Source organism: Triticum aestivum, chromosome 4B (assembly GCF_018294505.1).
Source record: "Triticum aestivum cultivar Chinese Spring chromosome 4B, IWGSC CS RefSeq v2.1, whole genome shotgun sequence".
NCBI classification, from domain to species: domain Eukaryota; kingdom Viridiplantae; phylum Streptophyta; class Magnoliopsida; order Poales; family Poaceae; genus Triticum; species Triticum aestivum.
Genome location: NC_057804.1, coordinates 236,853,080 through 236,873,514, shown reverse-complemented (window position 1 = coordinate 236,873,514; position 20,435 = coordinate 236,853,080). Strand labels below are relative to the sequence as shown.

Sequence of the window (20,435 nt, the reverse complement as noted above, 5' to 3'; positions counted from 1 at the left end):
CTGATGTGGCAAAATTGCGACCAATTGAAAAGGTCATTGACAAGATTCAGCCCGGTCTAATTCGATGTTTTACATGGGCCGAGCCCAATAATTTGGCCTTATTTTTTTTCCTATCAATTTTTGATCGGCTTCATGGGCCAAGCCCAACAATTCAGCCTTTTTATTTCTAGGCCTCATCCATTTCATAGTCCATTTAATTAAGCCTTTTTATACCTTTTTCGTAAATGCGCAATATTCCAATCCACTATTGTTTGGGCCATAGCCTTTTTAGAGCCCAAATATTATTCGATCCAATAGAACATTCAGCCTTTTTAGTCACAGATTTCTTTTACACATTCAACAGCAAACAATCAATAATTCTCTCATTTAAATAATCAAATCCAGAAATCACTCAATGAAACTCACAACCACACATATACGTCTGCATGATCCATCAAGTTTGCATACAATCAAAAATAAATACACATGCATCAAAACATGGTGGCAACATCAACTAAAACTATAGTGCACATCTCCAAGCTTCTTCGGATCATGGTCACAACAGCAGCCACCTCAAAAACATTATAAGTGAGATACAGTGGAAGTTAAATGATTGCCAATAAAAAATATCCATTCAAGAGAATAAAATTACACATAAATCCCCAAATACCTCAGTTCAGTAAACACTCAGCATGGCATGGCAAAACTTCCAAAACTTGACTACAACACATCAACCTGATGATGTTCTACTAAGACATTCAACACACCAACAGTACTAGCGTACAGGTACCAACACATCTACTAGCTACTAGTGCAGGTCATGCAATGAACATCTACTGGCTACTAGCACAATTGCACAAGCAATATCAGCAGCAGTAGCTACTAGCACTGCTAGCAATAACTATTAAGTACTAACTAGTAGCAGCCAACAGCTAGCAGCAGCGAAACTAACACTGTAGTTGCAAAACAGCAATAGTACAGGCTACAACTAGAGCATCAACAGCAACAGTACATCTACATCTAGACTCTAGGGAGCATCAACAACAATAGTACATCAAATGACACCTTGTTGTGATGTAACAACATGGTACAACTGACTTGCTTGTAGAACAAAGTGTGTATTATATAGAAGAGTAGAGATCTGTGTCCCTTGGAAGCACATCAAATGTTGAAAATCTGGACTGGTTAAATAATAATTGTATTCTTCTCACTAGAATTCGTACTTACATGGAGAGACACTAACATGCAGGAATATGTATGGATTGTCAAAACTTGCATTATCCTACTATCACTAGTACAACAAGCTGCAGGTTGGCATATCCATGAACCATGTACCTCATGACAGATACAATATATCATCCAATTCTCGACTATGACAAGAATTAAACAATTACACCTCACAAAGGCAAAGCAAAGAATCATGGAGTGAGTAGGAGGGGTAGAAGGCGACCTGAGGAGCTCATCGGAAGTGGTTGTAGCCTAGGCCGAGCTTCACCATCACAACGACAGCCAAGGGAGGCTGCCGAGCCTACCAATGCATAGCCATCATAGGAGCAGTAGCAGTGTAGCACCACCACTTCCAGACCAGAACTGTTGGAGCGAATCACCATCACATGGGTCACCTCCACCAAAGGATCTAGCAAGGGGTAAAGTCTGCACGTTTCAGTATAAGCTAGTGACGCCAAAAACCAAACAATAGTAAGAAGAAGAGAAACTCTAGTACATGATGATTAGTTGAAGGAAGAGGAACTACTTTCAGTAGTGATGTTTCCATCATCCTACTATCACCAATTGAGCAAACTACGGGTTACCATAGTTCTGGAACCATGTACTTCACGACAAATGTATGTAGTAACACAAGATGCATGGCACCTAAAGAAAAATTATTCATTCAAGAGACTAGAAATTATACATAGAAGTACTGATGGCCTAAAAATCAATCTACAGATGATAGATAATAATAAACAAACGACAACGACATATTTTCTTCATTATACAAAGAGAAATTAACAGACTGTTATGTGCACGCAGATGCACCAAAAGAAACTAAAGACCACTTATCTTAAGGATTCCACATAGCTGCCGACCATGCTTATCATCCAAGGAAAGAAGCATAGCTTTTTCAGGGGTAATCAATCTACAACCCGATGGATATTAGGACTATCTCGATACAGAATATGAGCATGAGCGATACATCAGGCAGTATACGCGTCTGGAGAGAAAGAATTACGACCCACAAGGAAACAATGATAGCTTCTACCTTCACATATATTTCAATACCTACTGCTATTGTCATTTATGTCAAATATGCAAGAGGTAAAAATGACAGTTATGTCCATCCATTGCAAACAGACTTGTGAAGAAGAAGATAAACCGCTAATGCACTTCAATCATTAATCCAACATTGCACATAAACCTTGAAAGAAAGTAATAAACCAGCCGCCCAATACAGAACATCATTAGGCCCAAACATTTGGCATATTCAAACATGATGTTGTTCTACGAATACATCAGGTAGTTAATACCTCCATGATGCTACAGGTAGAAAATATCTACTCTATCATATGTGTTTGACTGCGGAGTATACAGGGGAAGACGGTAGCTCAGTCTATCCAATTATCCATACAATGTAAAAGGTCGTGAACATACTAGGCGCAATATTATCACCATTTATAGTACAATAAACTCAGATCTTACAGAACAAATTGACATTATCAGACAATGCAGGAAACTGTGTGTTTTCTCCTAGCCATATCATACACCAAAAGCATAGTGCCCAACAAATGTGAAACCAGACTTGTTATCGGTGAGTATGAGGAGGTCATCGGTACCTATCACAACTGCGCGAGTAGGTCATCATTTGGTACCTCGCACAACTCTACAAGGAGGTCAGCTTCATTGATTCCTGAAATTTTAAGTATTGTTCGGTGAACTTAACTCAAACAATAATATGTCTTAGAACGACCAGACTACAAGTGAAGCTTATGATTACAGATACAGAATCTAAACACTGAGTTTAAATATATAAGTTCAGAACATAAATGTAATCTGATGATGTCCATCACATTCCTATGCTTCCATGATGAATTATACACTTAATAGCTACCAACAAGCATAGGCAATTATGTATGACAAACTAAAACAATTTCTACTCAACATGTGTAGTGGGTTTAACTTTTACAATAAAGTAAATTACAAGATATATCATAAGAATTAATATCCCAAGGAGTAGATCATTGTACATTTTTTCGTCCAACAAAACATGTATGCAAGAGCATGACTAGTGTATTCAACAAGGTGTGGTGTAGCTAGGGAGTTCAAGCGAGGTGACATGTAATTTCTCACAAGCACAAGCTCAGAGCAAGCAAACGGAGGCGGGGAGAAGAGAGCTCACCATGGCTCTCATGTAGCCGACACTGAAGAGGCAGCATGTCCGTTCAACAGAAGATGCCAGGGCCGAGCGAGCCTACCACCACAAACCTCGATGAGCCCACCCTTGTACTCTGCAAATCCTGTTGCCGCTGCACATGATAGACAAGAGACATAACAAGATAATGTTGATCAAATCGAAGGATAAATCATGTTCGGGAACAAAGAATCAGCTTAGATAGCTCACATTTCATGTCCTGGAAATCATGTCGAGGTACACCGAACAACACCTATCAATCCTCAGCAGTTGCACCTTGATACACAGAGTGAAAAAAAAGAGGTCAATCACCTCCACAAACACCAGCACCTTGAGAAGGAATTGTACAAGGAATTGTGCCAGCTGCCAAAGAAGGAAGGACTCTCTGCTTCATTCATTCTAGACTATTTGCAATTTCAGTTTGGTTTATAATTAGAAATGAATCTTGAACAAAAAGGAAAAGAAAATGTGTTCGTCATATTTGTTCTTCATACAAGAAACTAAAACAACAAGTTGTTTCAGTCAAAGTTGAACGAAAATACGTATTTAATCGTGCCTAAAATACATCACATCCACATTGCACACCAAATTAGCATAGGAAGCAGGGGAGTAGGTCATTGTACCAATCCATCACCTTGATGGAGTTAGGGGAAGAGAAGAAGAAGTGGAGGGAGGCCCGTGGCGTCCCTCCCAAGCAGCAGCACAAGACATCACGCCCTCTTCTCCCATGGTGACGTCCTGGTTCAAAAGAGAGATGAGAAGGGGGTCAGACAGAGAGCAGAAGAAGAAAAGATGAGAGGAGAAAGGGATTCAGATATCAAAATGTCAAACTAGCATTCAGATATCAAAATGCCAGACTAGCAAAATGTCCAACTAGCATTCAGAGATCAAAATGTCAGAAGTTCACACACACCAACACCAAATCATACTTCTTCTATCAACTATAAATCGACTTATTGGGGTTTCTACGATTTTTTACCAAATGTTTTTGCTTCACAAAAAGCTAACAGTTGGTCCTGAATTTTATCTCCACCGGGATGTCAATCAACCACAACAAAACTGTATAAACTGTAGGTTTTTAAAATTATTTGCAGAACGTTTAGAGAAATAGACATGACAGTTTTACTCATAAACACTAGTAAAGCTTTGATAAACACACTAGTAACTACTGCCTCTGTACCAAAATACAAGAAGTTTTTGCAAGTATGGAGGGAGTAGTTGCCTGGCAATTGCCTTTTCTTGCCCTAACGGCTCAATTGAAATGTGACACTGACTAGTACAGTAATATAGACCAGAGTGACAGATCTTCTAAATTAAAGAGCATTGCATAGTCCATGCATGTAGTTGCTCAATGACAGTCAAATAGTGAATACTCGAACCGGAATGCAGGGCCAAAATCTACACGGTCGGCAAAATCTACACGACGACGCCCGGCGTACGGTGCGGTTGAGTCCTACTGTGTAGCTGATATTGATGATTAGTAGCAAAGGGAATGCAACTGCTTTGCCCTCAGGTTAATATGTTACCTCGAGAGACACTGAGTTGTAGAAGAAATGCCAGGTGCACGCGCACATCGCTCCACCAAGAAGTGGAACCTGTTATTGGGCAGAAATGCAAACTTGTTAGTGAGCAAGCACACGAACTGTTATCAACAAAACTTTGCTGCTTGCAATAGCCATCTCAATGGAATGGATGCACACTTCAATAAGGAGGGTTCCTGAAGAAACCGCATATGCTCAGTTTATGACGAAGAAATCATTGGGTGAGGTGAACCAAATCATCTTCCAGAATCTTAATGACATGCAAAGCTTGCAACTGAATCTTAACTGAACCTTGTGATGGAATGGTACAGAATGCAGTGCAATAATAGAACAACATGTTCAGAATCACAACAAATGCTACTACTGACTAATAACTGGACTTGCCAAGTTTGGATCTACGAGAACGCCCTGGTGCCCGCCATTTACGTTGATTAACTGCTACATCTACATGAACACATCGCTTGCTTGATTGGTTTGGTTGACTTCTAATGGTGCTACGACTACATGGACACGAAATGGGGATCTGGCTACCTAATGACACAACTACAGATCAAACTGCTATGGGGATCTTGGGTGGGAGAGGAGAGGGCAGTGTCGCCTGAATCGCACCTGATGCCTGGTTCACCTAAGCTTGAACGTGAAGGAGGAGAGGGCAGCATTGCCGCGCCGCCACTTTTGGCCGGTGACCGGAAGGCGGAGCTGCCGGAGCTGATCACCGACGAGAACTTGGTGGACTTGCACCTGGACCTCGACTGCCCTGACGTGCACGGGTGCAGAAGATGTCGTCGAAGAAGCCCTCCTCGGTGGGCACGGCTGCCGTCGCTGGCCTGCCACAGTGGCACAAGGCGTCGGCGCCACCGCCGTAGGAGTAGTACGGGTACTGGCCTTCGTGGCCGGCCGCGACGGCGTGGTAGGCGGCGGCGGCGTGGTAGTCAGTAGCAGCGGTGGGACGCGAGAGCTTCGAGAGGTGGGAGGGAGAGGGGAGGGGGAGCTTGATCTGAGGGAGGGAGACGGCGGTGGGAGGGATCGAGGGGAGCGCCGTCGATGGCGGCGGCGAGGAGATGGGGGAAGGAGGGGTGTGATGGGAGGAGGGGATCGATGGGATCTTGGTAGGGTTTGGGTGGGTGGATGCGGGTCGGGTTTTCTTTTTTTCTGTACATAAATGGTTGGATGGATGGATGGATGGATGTGGTATGGAGAGATGGATGGATGGATGGGCGCCATGTCATCGATCCGTGTGACAATGAATTCCACCAATAGGAATAGAGCACATATAATAGTGTTTTTTCTTTTGTTTTTCTTCTACTTTTTCACATGAAAAAAATCAAATATTGATATCATATTGTGCACAAGAGTGCATCTTGGAATGTCAAACAATGTTGCGTAAGGAAGTTTTCATTTTCTTTGGACGAAAACTCAATTTTCCATTTTTCGAGTGCCCAAAGTGGGTTTAATTGTGAAGGGCCTACCAAATATTTGTTGCAAAATTGGACCAAATCATTTTTCTAAAATATTGGGCCATATTAATGCACAATTGACCAAATGGTTGGGTGTCAAAAGTTTTTATCCACCTCTTGTGAAAAAGTCAAATTTTCGCCGATTCAGCAAGAAGTGAGTCAAATTTGAACTGCAGCTACCTCGTAGGTTCCTCTTTATTTTTTTAAAAAAATCATTTCTAGGTACTTAAGTATCTATTTAATCAGAGAAACACCAAAAAATTCCAAGATTCAACCACTAGCTAGGAACGGTCATTCCCGCTGTTTTGACCACATTTTGAAACGGGCATAAAAAATTAAAAAAATTAAAAAAAATGGAAAACCTTCGCATTATGTCATTATATGTGACCAAGTTACCAGGTAAAATAATAAACTTGTAATACGACAATTATTTTAAAAAAATGTTCTCAGAAACGAGCTATCATGTGTGAAGATAGGTTTCCGCCGAACTCATCTCGGACCGACCGATTTGGAGAATTCGGTCTCACCGATTTGTCCCAGGCCATTGCACTTGTATTTTTTGGTCTAACCGAAACATACAAATTAGTGTGACCGAGTTCATTTCTCTGTGAAACCCTAGCAATCTCGGAGTCACCGAACTATGCCTCGGTCTGACCGATCTCACATGTTCAGACTCTAAAAGTTGCTTCGGCGTCACTGAGTTGGACATATCGGTAGCTCCAAAATGATTTTTGCAGAAAACTAAAACTAAATTTTTGACTCATTTGTTTTGCAAAATCTCTGCACTTTGTGATGCTCATTCACTCTATCTCAACACTATCTATTCACAGGGTCAGCTTTCAGTGTTAGCTATGTCAGACAATAGTGACAGCCAGAACAGATCTAAGGAACAGGTACACCTGAGTGAGGGCACTAGTCCCTCTAACAGCAGTTATGATGATGGGAGCAGAAGAACTCCTAGCAACCTACCTAAGGCTGCAACCAGGCAGAAGAATAAGAAAACCTCTGACTTAGAAGATGAAGACTTTGTATTTGATGACGAGGTCACCTAAAAGAAGAAAGTTGTCGAGAAAGAGTTTGGCACTGCAGCTTCAACCAAGCCAGGTCTGAAGAAGAAGGCGCCTGCCAGAAGGATCCCCATGTCCAAAGTCAGATCCTCAACGCAGGAAGCAATTAATCTCACCCTTGAGCCAAAAGAAAAGGAGGCTGTTGAGGGCAAGAAGAGAAAGGAATGGGTCAAGAATACCATGGCCAGAGTGATTGGAAAGCCATCCATGATCAGGTCATATGATGAAGAGGTGGAGGAAGAGCCAGCCGCACCTCCTGCCAAGACCAAGAAGCTGATGGGGGATGCCATCAAGTCTTGGTCTACTCCATCAAAGCCCAAGACTACCCCCAAGGCTGATGCTGCTGCACAAGCTTCTATGCCATCAGCACCCAAAACATCAACAAGGAATATTCCAGCCGCTGAGAAGAACAAGGCCCCAGTGCCTCAAGTGAAGAAGAAGAAGATGCCCAAGTGCTCAAATAGTTAAAACCCAAGATACCAGATCATGATTATACACATCCAATTACTGAGAATATGAAGCTGAGGAAAGATGCAGGTCTCGGGCTATGGAGACAGACAAACCCATATGCTACCAGGAGAAGGACGATTGTAGATTACAGGTTCCACACCAAGGAGCAGCATGACTTCTATGAGACAATACTCTTGGACAAGAAGCCCATAGTCGGTGACATGAGATGGGTTGATTGGGAGTACATTGAAAACAATGCAGATTATTTCCCAAGAGTTCATGACAGCTTCAGACTGACTGGAGTTTATAAGTTTGTTGGTCAGAAACTCACCAAATGGAATGATGAGATGGTGATGCATTTCTACTCCAGTGCACATTTCTACCCAGATGGAAAAATTGTCTGGATGACAGAGGATACAAGGTACCAATCTTCTGTTGCTGAGTGTGCCAAGACAATCAATGCCCCTGAAAAACAAGAAGATGACATAGATGTTTATGCCAAACCTAGGAAAGGATACAACTCCATGGCACACATGTACAAGGAGATTCCTAATGCTGCCTTGGAGACTCACAAGTATGGCTCAGTATATTATCTATTGTCTGGGCTGCCCACCATCAACACTATTCTAAGGCACATATTTTTTCCCAAGTGTGGAGATGACATGATGATTAGCGGACATTCAATAAACCTGCTGCATATGTTTGATGTGCCAGAGAAGTTCAAGGTAATGACCTTGATAGTTGAGACAATAAAGAGGACTAATGATGATCAGAAGAGATCATGTGGCTATGGTCCACACATGTAGATGCTCATCCACTCTAAGATGGGAAAAGGCATATATCTTTTGGACAAGGAGCACCTTCCTCTGTTGCCTGAATTTGAGGACAATGAGGTTGTCATGGATGCTTCACATCCTACATCAGTAGAGGCCCAGGAGAAGAGGGAAAAAGAAAAGGCAGAGAAGGCAGCACAAACTTCACAAATTCCAGATGCTTCATCTGTACACCTCAACACCAAGCAGGATCAGCTTAGCTATCTGCTTGAGGCCACTGTGAGAATTGAGAAAGGATTGGCAACCCTGACACAAAATCAAGAGAGTCTTGAGAGGATCATCGAGACAAAGTTTTATGATCTAGACTTGAAGGTCACAGAGATCCGGACTACAGTTGAGCAACTCCAGGAAGAAGCTGGAGAGAGAAGAGGGAGAGCTACAACTGAAGTTTTCAGAGAATGCCAAGGGCACAAAGGTCTATGGCTGTGCCAACCAGTGACACTAGGGCTGCTACTTCAGCACTAGCAGCTATAGCCTCAGTTGCTCCTCCAGTTGCAACTCCACCAACTCCATAGACCTCTTCAGGTGCATTTGTTGCAGGACTCCTCTCCATGCCACCTTCACACACCAGAGCTCCCGGAGATCGTGCTTAGAGAGCCGCATATCACTATGCATTTTCAAGCTTTTTGTTAACTTGTTGCCAAAGGGGGAAAAGTGTATCGATTATAAGCTTCGAGAGAGAGTGTGTGTTTTGCTTGTTTTGCCTCTCTTTCTACTGGTCTACTTGCTTGTTTGGTTGATACACTATTTGTTCTTGTGTGTGAGATACTCCTATGATCATGTGTTTGATCATATTATGCTTTAATGTGTGCTTGGATGATGATATTCTATCTCTTATGTATGATCATTCATATCTTGACTTGGTGATGAGTGCATATTTTATATTCTATCATTGTGAGCGCTCCACCAAGATGTATGTGACATGGAAGAGTAACCCATGATCCTAATCGATTGTGCATTTGCATTCAAAAGCAATATTTAAATAATGCACAAATTTAGGGGGAGCTCTTGCTTATCACATACTTCTCAAAGCGACGATGTACTTCATTTATATTATCATTTGTTGAAGCTTTGATCTATATGTTGTCCTCAATTACCAAAAAGGAGGAGATTGAAAGTGAAACTAATCCCCGGGTGGTTTTGGTAATTCATAACAACATATAGCTCATTGAACTAATATCCATTCAAGATTAATGTTTCAAAAAGTTCAGTGGTTGGCATGGCATGGACTAGATATGTGGACCCCTCAAAAAGCTAAGGACACATATTGGCAAAAGCTCAAGACTCTTCATTTTCATTTTAGTGATCCAAGATCACATTGAGTCCATAGGAAAAGCCAATACTATTAAAAGGGGATGAGGTGTTGCTTAATGGCTTGCTTGCTCAAAATGCTTAGTGATATGCTCCAAAAGCCCTCAACCACTTTCTCATTTCCACATATGTCCTAAACCTAAAGTCAAACTCGGCCCCATCAATTTTATCTATCCGGCGCCACCAAGTTCACTTGACATAGCCATATCTAGAAACCCTAATCAGTTCGGTCTTACCGATAGGGATCTCGGTCTCACCGAGATGGGATTGCAAACTCTCTGTTTCCCTTCGTAATGTTTCGGTCTTACCAAGATGAGCGATCAGTCCCACCGAGTTCACAATGCAAACTCTCTGTTTCCTTTTTGTAATGTTTCAGTCTCACCAAAATGAGCGATAGGTCCCACCGAGTTTGCTTGACCAAGTCTCTGTTTTCTTATTACTGAAATCGGTCTCACTGAGTTCACGTGATCGGTCTCACCGAAATGAGCTTTTGTCCTAACACTAGCACATGAGTAACACAAAGTTGATATTGTCGGTCCCACCGAAAACCCTAACATTTACATTTTGAACCAGATCGGTCCCACCGAGTTTCACTATTCAGTCTCACCGAGTTTGGTAAATTGTGTGTAACAGTTAGATTTTTTGTGGAGGCTATATATACCCCTCCACCCCCTTCTCCATTTCTGAGAGAGCCATCAGAACGTGCCTACACTTCCACTACTCATTTTCTGAGACAGAACCACCTACTGATGTGTTGAGACCAAGACATTCCAATCCTACCACCAGAATCTTGATCTCTATCCTTCACCAAGTTGCTTTCCACTCAAATCATCTTTCCACCATATCCAAATCTGTGAGAGAGAGTTGAGGGTTGGGGAGACTATCATTTGAAGCACAAATGCAAGGAGTTCATCATCAACACACCATCTATTACCTTTTGGAGAGTGGTGTCTCCTAGATTGGTTACGTGTCACTTGGGAGCCTCCCTCAAGATTGTGGAGTTGAACCAAGGAGTTTGTAAGGGCAAGGAGATCGCCTACTTCGTGAAGATCTACCCAAGTGAGGCAAGTCCTTCATGGGTGATGGCCATGGTGGGATAGACAAGGTTGCTTCTTCATGGACCCTTCGTGGGTGGAGCCCTCCATGGACTCGCGCAACCATTACCATTTGTGGGTTGAAGTCTAAATCAACGTGGATGTACGATAGCACCACCTGTCGGAACCATGCCAAAAATCTCCATGTCTACATTGTGTTTGCTCCCTCCAAACTCCTCCCTTTTACCTTCATATGCAATGATTTACATTCCGCTGCTATACTCTTAGGATTGCATGTGTAGGTTGATTTCTTGACTAGTGTTAAGTTGCTAAAATCTGCCAAGACTTAAACTTGGGAAAAGGAAAGATTTTTATTTGGTCAAGTAGTCTAATCACTCCCCCCCCCCTCTAGACATACTTTCGATCCTACATGACGCAGCTTTCTTGAGGCCATGAGTGGGCCAAAGAGCAACTTTTGCATGCCCGAATACCTCGACCTAGTCCCCTGCCAAAGAGAGCAAACAAAGTAATATCGGAATCGTGGCTCCGTGGACCCAAACAAGGTTCGAACTCTGGCGCGTGTGCGAAGATCTAACCCAGCTTCAGCCCCAAGATCATAGCCTCATGGCTTGACCTCGTCGAGTTTGTGCGAGCGGGGAAAAGAGTGGAGACGACAGTTTACCCAGGTTTGCGCCACCTTGCGGTGTAAAACCCTACTCCTGCATTATGGTGGATTGCCTCGCGAGGAGGATGAGAATGAACTAGTACAAGTGGATGAGTGATACGTCTCCATCGTATCTACTTTTCCAAACACTTTTGCCCTTGTTTTGGACTCTAACTTGCGAGATTTGAATGGAACTAACCCGAACTGACGTTGTTTTGAGCAGAATTGCCATGGTGTTACTTTTGTACAGAAATAAAAGTTCTCAGAATAACCTGATATTTCACGGAGATTATTTTTGGAATTAATAAAAAAATATTGGTGACAGAATCAAGACCAGGAGGCCCACACCCTGTCCACGAGGGTGGGGGCCCTCCCCCTGCCTCGTGGGCCCCATGATGCTCCACCGACTTCAACTCCAACTCCATATATTCACGTTCGGGGAGAAAAAAATCAGAGAGAAGGATTCATCGTGTTTTACGATATAGAGCCGCCGCCAAGCCCTAATCTCTCTCGGGAGGGCTGATCTGGATTCCGTTCGGGGCTCCGGAGAGGGGAATCTGTCGCCGTCGTCATTGAGGGAGTCCTGGATTAAGGGGTCCTCGGATAGCCGAACTATGTACTTTGGCCGGACTATTGGACTATGAAGATACCAGATTGAAGACTTTGTCCCGTGTCCGGATGGGACTCTCCTTTGCATGGAAGGCAAGCTTGGCAATTCGGATATGTAGATCTCCTTCTCTGTAACTGACTCTGTGTAACCCTAGCCCCCTCCGGTGTCTATATAAATCGGAGGGTTTAGTTCGTAGGACAACAACAATCATAATCATAGGCTAGGATCTATGGTTTAGCCTCTACGATCTCATGGTAGATCAACTCTTGTAATACTCATATCATCAAGATCAATCAAGCAGGAAGTAGGGTATTACCTCCATCGAGAGGGCCCGAACCTGGGTAAAATATCATGTCCCCTGCCTCCTGTTACCATTAGCCTTATATGCATAGTTCGGGACCCCCTACCCGAGATCTGCCGGTTTTGACACCGACATTGGTGCTTTCATTGAGAGTTCCACCGTGCTTTCGCGATAAGGCTCGATGGCTCGCCTTGTTGTCAAGGACAACATCACCTCTGGAGGAACCCTAGCTGTATGCCAGACTCTCCGATTGGGCAGTTTCGTTATGGCCACCCGTTCGGCTGCCACGCCGACGGTGACTTCTCAGGTCATCAAGAATAGCCTCCACGTCAGCTCGGAATTCACCGAGTAGATGGATCCAATGGAGCTCTCTTCCATGAACGAGCTCTTGGATCGCATCGCCGCCCTGGGAGTCGCTACGGACTATGATCGGATCGGGCTTAAACCCGACCAAAGGGAGATTAACTCTCCGCCGGTCACCCATCAGATAACGGTGGTGGAGGAACAAAACAGTGATTCTTACTCTATTTTGAGGACGAACTATGTCCGGATTCCTGAGCTCTCTGAGTCGGACACCCGTCTACGGGAGAACATGGCCCGGGCTCCGAACTTAGAATCGGGTAACGGGCCACAAATATTAGGCAACATCCCGGAGTCCAAGCTGCCAAGCTCGGGGGCTCCCTTGCCCCTGGGTCTCAAATTGGGTAAGGATTTGGACTTAAGTCAACCCACCCATCCAGACACAATTGATCTTTCCCACATTAGACAAGAGCCCAAAGAGACAGTACATCACTTCTGGGCCAGATTCCTCCTTGTAATGAGCAAGGTTCAGGACTGTCACGAGAAAGACGCAATCTCATTATTTTGCGAAAATTGCACGGACAAGGGAATCCTCAACGCCATAAGTCACCGTGACATATCACACTTCACCGACTTGGCGGCCATAGTGCAGAAGTACTGTGCGATGGAAAGCGCCTGGAAAACCCAAACGAAATTCTGGGATCCCCCGGCTCTAACTAAACCCCTCGTCCGAACTAAAAGGGTGCGCTATCGCAAGTCACCCAATCCAATTACAAAGAAGCCAAATCCTCTACTGGGTGTGGAACCGTACTGGAGGGATGGCTCAACAGGCCATGCAAAATTCACAGCACACCGGGCATCATACACCCACACAACCTTAGAGCATGTTGGATACTCCGACAGGTGGCCAAGAGCGGGGAGGACCTTCTCATCAACAATACCGCAGAGCACCATCCCGCAGAGAATAACAACACAGTACTGACAGTCTTCGAGACTTTCGCCTCAAACAATAGGCGTAAGCGCGTGCTCCGCAGCCTCGCCGAAGCCTGCCAAGTTGCAGCAATAAACCCGTGGAATGATACAGCCATAACCTTCAATGCCAGCGACGAACCGCAATTCCGAACAATCCGAGCACTAGATGCTTTGGTCCTTAGTCCAATTGTGGACGGCTTCCGGCTTACTAAAGTTCTCATGGACAGCGGCAGCTGATTAAACCTCATCTATGAGGAAACTCTTAACACAATGGAAATAGATAAGAGCCGCATTGAGCAAAGCAGTACGACCTTGTAACATCGCAAATTTTCAATTTGGAATGTTATACACTAGATCATTATTGCATATCATATTTTATTTTGTTTTTGGCCTAATCAACAAATTCTACGCAACTCGAGGACACTCGGAGAGAGTTGGGGATTTCGTTATTTTCATATTTGAGTTTTTCTCATATTTGAAAATACGATCATTTGATTTTATTTATTTTATCTTCAATTATTTCTATCATAAAAATATGAGAGAGGGAATAAATTGATTTTCCCAAAATAAAGAAATATTGAGGATTTAATAAAAAAATCAAATAAGATTTATTTTGGAGTTTTCGCTATTTTATTTGAATTTAGGAAAATTGCATGTTTTTCAAAACTGCATTTTAGGGCAAAGAAAATGTTCACCTCGCTCTAAATATTTTATTTAGACGGTGAATTTTTTTTTTTGGCATTTTTAGATTTTTTTATTTATTTTTCTAGGATTTATTTTCTGTTCGGCGGAATTGTTTAAAAAAAATACCAGCGCCTGACTGGGCCGAAGGCCTAGCTGAGCCGGCCCAACCGCAGCCGCCGTCTCCCACTCCGGATCAGGACCGGAGTCCCGATCGCCGATGCCGCCGCAACTGCCCCCTCCCGCAAGCCACCGCCACCCCTCCTTTATAAACCGACCCCCCTAGAGCCCCAAGCCGGAGCCGCCACCGCCGCAAACCACCGTCGCCTTAAGCCGCCGCCCGTCGCCGCCGCCCCGCCACCCCATGTTGCCCCGCAGCCCCGGAACCCGCTGGACCCCGCTAGACTTCGCCGGAGCCCGAGCCGAGGTAGCCGCCCCACCGCCCCGGTTCTTTTTTAGAAAACCCTAGGTTTTATTTTTTTAGATCGGTTTATTTTTTTCCGGTTTATTTATTTAGCAAGCGTTCGCTCGTTCGTTCGTTTTAACGGACGAGTTCGCCATTTAGTTTCAGTTAACAAACGTCCGTTCGTTAATCTGTTCGTCGGTTTTTCTTTTTCTCGGTTTTCCGCGATTATTTCTGATCGCGATTTCTGATCCGATTTTCGTCCTAGTATAACTTTTCGCTCGTTTATCGGAATCAGGCGATTCAAGCACCTAGAGTTTCGTCTTGAAACCCTCTTTCCGTTTAACCAACTCAAACAAGTTTTTGCTACCGTAAAATTTGACTTAGGTCCAGATTAGTAAACGAAGCTTGTTTCTTTCGCCGTTTGTGTTTCGTTGCTTCGTTCGTTTTGATTCTTTTTGCAAACCAGAGTTTTTAAGTTGAACTTTCTAGTTAGTTCTCTTATTTGAGTTTTACCTGTGCATTAGACGAGTACTTATTGTATGCTTGTTTGTTTACGATAGAGTACGTGGAGTGCACTGCTTGCTACTTCGAATCCCTAGGTTTCACGGATCATCAGCAAGGCAAGTAACACTTTGATCATACCTCTTTACTACCTAGTTTTATTGCATTAGATCAATCCTCAAACATTGCATGATTAGGATCTAATTAATATGTGGGTTTTGGGAAGTAGATGAGGTAGTACCTATTACCTATTTTATTATCAAACCCTTGGGAGTTACTTCTACGTTTGCTCATTATGCCATGTTATGCTAGTAGACGTGGATTGGGTGAGTGTATCGATGACAGATGTGAGATTGTTATTTAATGGTTTATTTAAGGTGGCAACTTTAATACACATCTGGGTGGATTGAGGCACCTGGGTATTCCAGCGATTGCCTGTTTTCTTTATGGACCGCCACCCAGGCTCAAAGGGGTCATGAGATTATTCATGCTAGAAACTTCTGTGTGCAGCCACAAGCTACTATGGGCTCCAGCATACTTGATTAAGTCGTGCAAATTCTTACAGTGGTAGACTAGCAGATGTAGGGGAAAGTAGGTGTAACTATCTACCCGATCGTAAGGTGCTAGTGCTTCTTAAAGACTATGTCTCGGTCATCCGTTTCTCAAACACCATGTAGTGCGAGAAATCCAACGGGGGAGATCGAGTCTTGTGGGGAAAAGTGCGCAAACCTCTGCAGAGTGTATAAACTAATCATGGTTAGCCGTGTCCCTGGTTATGGACGTTTTGAGTATCTGGTACTTGGATTATCATGTGAATCTCATCATGTTACTTTAATTGATTTTGTTGGTTTTAATGATGATGCTTAATTGGGATTGAGAGGATGTTTATCTTCTCAATGTTTAACAACCACCATGATAGTTAAATAAGTTTATTCCTTTGAAGTAGGGAAAATTTTACTTTATACAAAAGTAACCATAGAGCTTTCCACCAGCCATATATGCATGTAGTATAACTATTCTTTCATTACTCTCTATGTGTTACATTGCCAGTATATTCCATGTGTTGACCCGTTTTCGAGCTGCAACATTCTTGTTGCAGACTTTTCAGACGACGAGTAAGGTGCCTTAGGTCGTGGTTCTATACTCAGTGATGCCGTTGGAGTTGATGGACTCACTTATCTTCCAAGCCTTCCGTTGTTATTGTTATTAGATGGCCTTAAGCCATATTTATTGTAATAAGTTCTCTTTTGAAACATTCGATGTAATAAGTTTGTGATTGCTACTCTGTTATACATCCTTCAAGTACTATGTGTGTCAGCATTACTGATCCAGGGATGACACTAAAGCACAGAGATCAGACTGTTTGAGGTCTGGTCGCTACAGACCTTCAGGGGAATTATCCCTAGTCGGGAGGCACGATGCGCAAGAAAAATTACACTGGACGTGGTATTCGGTACGTCAGAGAATTATAGGTCTAAGGAAATTACATTCCAAGCGGCCCTGTTTAACAGTGGATACCACGCCCTTTTAGGGCGGGATGCATTCACAAGCTTCCAAGCCATACCCCATTATAGGTACATGAAGCTTAAGATGCCTGGGCCCAACAGAATCATCACTCTAGCCAGTGATCTGGACATAGAACTCCGCACCAAAAATAAAACCGCCACACTAGCCCTAGAGGCATTATCCGAAGCCCTCATGGCCGAAGAGTTAACTGCGATGCGCTTCACGGTGGACAGGAACGACGTGATACTCGACAAGTGACCCAGGTCCACCTCTTTTAAACCAGCAGACAAAATAGTCAAATTCTAGGTCCACCCGATGGACCCTACAAAAACAGCATCAATTGGGGCACAGCTAAACCCCACAATAGACGCCACACTATGTAACATCCCCGATTCGATGCGCCAGGTGTCTGTCAGTTATTCGCCGTCGTTGCCATGTCATTTGCTTGTGTGTTGCATTTTTCCATGTCATCACGTGCATTGCATTGCATACGTGTTCGTTTCTTGCATCCGAGCATTTTCCCCATTGTCCGTTTTGCAATCCGGCACTCCTATGCCCTCCGGCGTCCCCCTTTTGTCTCTCATTGTGAGCGAGTGTTAAACATACTCAGAATGGCCCGAGGTTTTCCAAGCGGCCTTGGTATAGCACCAGTAGACCGCCTGTCAAGTTTCGTGCCATTTGGAGGTCGTTTGGTACTCCAACCGTTATCCGCGTAGCCCGAAACCCCCTTTCTCTTTGCAGCCAACACCCCTTCCAAAGTGGCCCAAAACCCATCTAACTCCCCTCCATGCACTCGGTTGTTCGATCACGATCATGTGGGCGAAAACCGCTCCTCATTTGGACACTCCTAGCTCCCAGAATCTATAAATATGCCCTCCCCCGAAAACCCCGCAGTCCAACCCTAGCCTTCTTCCATCCCGCGCCGCCGGACACGTCCGGTCCGGCCGGACAAAAATCCCGCCACCTCACCTCAAACAATAGCGAGACGCCACATCAGCGCCGCCGCCTCCCTCCTCCAATCGCCGGCTGCCACCTCACCGTCTCTCTCCTCTCTCCACCGCGCGGCCCGCGGGGCCGGGATGGGGCCCGCGCGAGCCCGCGCCGCCGCCGCTATCCACCCGCTTGGCCCGGCCACCTCGCCCCGGCTTCGCGTGAGCCTGCACCGCCACCCGCTGGCGCGCCTCGCCCTCCGCCTCGCCGACCCCGCCGGACCCCACCGCCGTCCTCCGCCGGTGCCGCCCCTCCATCGCACCGGCGCAGCCCCGTCCGCGGGCACCTTGCCTCCTCGCCACGCCGCCGGGTCCCTCCGCCGCTGACGCCCTTCCGCCGCCAGGGACCGCCGCCTCCGCCCTGCCGGGCCACCCCGGCGCCGCCCCCGTGCCTCCTTGCCGATGCCACTCCAGGCCTCCCGCGTCGCCGCCCTTCCCCGGCGCCGCCCCGGCCGCCCCTCGTCGTCCCGCGCCCCCACCAACTTACTCCTTGCCGGATCCGGCCTCCCCTCCTCCAGCTCCGGCCGCCTCCCTCCTGTCCGGCAAGAACTCCGGCGAACTCCAGATCTGAAAACGAGGTTGACCCCGAAAAACGCCCGTCCCCGAGAATTTTGACATTATCATGCCCTGTTCATAGCATCATAACTTGTTGCATACTGCTCCGTTTTGTGCGTTTAATATGTCAAATTGTTCATCTCAACGAGTACTTCATTTCACTCCATTGCATCATGTTCATTTGAGCTCATCTTGATGCCTGAATCTTTGTTGCAAGAGTGCTATATGATGTTGTCTGCTGTCTGTTAACAGAACATGCTCATTTGTCATTTTTGCCATGTTTGATGTGTGCATCCGATGAGGTTGATGTCTACATGTGTTTTGAACTATGCCATGTCTTATTTACAGAGGTGCTTACCATGTATTTTTGTGATTAATGTGGTGACTAGCACAAGCATGCAAACTAGGCTTCGTGATGTTGCTGATTCCAGTCCCTGTTCTGCTGTTATTTTATGTCATGTAAACTTGATGCTACAGAGAGATACATGCATATTTTGAGATACTTCAGTAAGGATGTTTTGAATATATGGTTTTTCTCTATCCATTCATGCCCCTGGTTGAAATTATGGAGTAGTCTAGCATGTCATTTGCGTGCTCTACTTTTGCTACAAAATGTTTCCTGGCAGATTGTTTACATGTTATTCAATTTCGCCAAGGTTGTTGTAGTTGATCCTTGCATGCTATGAACCTGTTCTTGCCTTGGTTAGCTTCATAAACATGTCTTCTTGTTGATGCTATGCTTATCTTGTCATGCAATGACTTGTGATGAGTGAATCGAGCTTGTTAAGTAGGGTACTTGTTGTTACTGTTTTGCTAGGCTAAATCTGTTATTTCGTGATGCTATGTAAACCTGCTTCTACAAGTCATTCTATGCATAATCTGGAGATGTTCACTAAGGGTGTTTTGTTCTACATGTTATGCTCTATCCATCCATGCCACTAGTTGCATTTATGGCCTGTTGTAGCTTATTGTAATCTTGCTCCAAAGTTGCTATATAATGTTGCTGTCAGCCTGTTAACATTAAGTTCAGTTGTTGCCATGATTGTTGCTAGTGATCCATGCACCCTATGAACTTGGTCTTGCCATGCTTAGCTTCATAGACATGTCTTCTTACTGTTGGTTGCCTTTCCATGCCATGTAATGCTCCGTGGTGAGTCGTACAAGCTCATCTACATGCCTACTTATCATTGTTCCTGCCATGTATGAATCTGTAATATAACTTGCCATGTTTACATGGATGCCATCATATCTTCTGATCCTTTTTGGCTCATGGTCAGTAAGGGACTTTTGTTCTATGCAATTAGTAGATTCATTCCATGCCCTTGTTTGCCATGAAAATTTCATGTAACATGTTTTTTGAAAGCTCTAAACATTGCAACTTGATGTTATTTTCTGCAAATCTGAATTGTTATTATTTGCAATCTTGCCGTGTGTGTTTGAGCATGTTCTATTGATTTCTGGAGTTAGCTCAGTGTTCATGTTTTGTTATGCTTTACCTGTACATCATGCCCATGCCTTTTGTTTTCTTGTTGAGGTCATGTAGCATGTTGTTTTGATGCTTGCAAGATGCCTAGTTGCTGTTTTGGACAGATTGTTGCTATAACTTGTATAGTGTATGTGTGGAACCATTGCTCCGTTTTGAGTGTGATCTATATGAAACTTGCTTGTTTTTGCATGTAGTTTCATATTATCATGTTGCATCCTTGTTTTGAGGTGTTTGCTTGATGTTTGTATGCATTTTGCATCAATGCCATGTTTAACTTGTTTTGCTCATATCTTCTAGGTCGTAGCTCCGAATTAAATGAACTTTATATGCAACTTGACTAGTATCTCGTGTAGATCATCTTGGCGCATCTTAACTTGCTATTTAAC

General features: G+C 44.3%; 1 long non-coding RNA gene across 1 annotated transcript; it reads right to left on the bottom strand.

The window, feature by feature from the left end:
- Nucleotides 1-367: 367 nt before the first annotated feature.
- On the bottom strand, nt 368-6,027 carry LOC123094743 (uncharacterized). The gene is made up of 6 exons (XR_006445941.1): nt 5,536-6,027; nt 4,912-4,980; nt 3,596-4,123; nt 3,374-3,500; nt 2,811-2,884; nt 368-1,615 (listed from the first exon to the last, which is right to left on the bottom strand). It is a non-coding gene; the product is annotated as an uncharacterized lncRNA (long non-coding RNA).
- Between the last annotated feature and the right edge of the window lie 14,408 nt (nt 6,028-20,435).